Here is an 854-nt window from a genome sequence, read left to right as displayed (position 1 = left end):
GAAAAAAAGTAGCCAAAGCAGAAAGCTTAAATAAGCTCAGGAGTCTCGGAACATGATATGGAAATGTCTGGGGATTAATTGAAAATCACTCATCAGACCGAGAACCAAGAAGATCTCAAACTGAATGGATGCCAACACCCAGAAGACAGAGATGCTAGAATGAACACGAGCTACATTAGAATGATCTGCCACCCATTTGAAGGGGCCATGATAAAAATGCTCCAGCATGCAATTACAAACTCACACACATGAAAAAGAAAGAAAGTGCAGCCGAGACGCCAAAGTCTCAGGAAAGAAACCACTGGAATAAACCATGGCACGCAGAACCCAATGGACATTCCCGCACTGAGAAGTAGAATAGCTCAAATAAAGGGCTCCGTGAGCGAGCTCCGGAGCAGAATGGAGGCAAGCGATGACTTTCCTGGATAGAGAGGGCTGCGCAGGCACTTGAAGAAATGATGACTCACCTGGCAGGGGAGACACCATGATCACGAAGGTGGTTTTCCCAGGGCGAGGCTCACCCGTTGCACTCCGGACGTGCTGACCCTGAGATTTCTCCAAATGTGGGAAACTCTGCTGCATCATTTGTGGTAGTGGGGGACTGCGTTCGCGCTCTCCCCTGATAAAGAAAAAAATTTTTTTTTTAAATGATGACTGACCATGTCCTAAATTTGACAAGAGTTACACAGATTCCAGAAGGGCTGCCCAAATCTTAAACAAGATAGACTCGGACAAACAACAGCAAGGGTTATCATAATTAAACGTTTAAACACAAAGGCATGATCCGCAACACATCAAGCCTTTCCTAGGTTGTGTTCTACTCTTAGAGGTCAGGCTGGGGGACCTGAGCTTCC

The 854-nt window shown here is 46.1% G+C and overlaps 1 non-coding gene across 1 annotated transcript; it reads left to right on the top strand.

Moving 5' to 3' along the window:
• The first annotated feature begins 459 nt into the window (after positions 1-459).
• On the top strand, positions 460-622 carry LOC115873615. The gene has a single exon (XR_004048507.1). It is a non-coding gene; the product is annotated as a U1 spliceosomal RNA (small nuclear RNA).
• The last annotated feature ends 232 nt before the right edge of the window (positions 623-854 follow it).

The sequence above is a fragment of the Echinops telfairi genome, unplaced genomic scaffold (assembly GCF_000313985.2).
Source record: "Echinops telfairi isolate 266 unplaced genomic scaffold, ASM31398v2 ScPeMD7_7469;HRSCAF=8507_0, whole genome shotgun sequence".
NCBI classification, from domain to species: Eukaryota; Metazoa; Chordata; class Mammalia; order Afrosoricida; family Tenrecidae; genus Echinops; species Echinops telfairi.
Note: the sequence above shows the minus strand (reverse complement) of the source record. Positions and strands in the feature narration are given on the sequence as shown.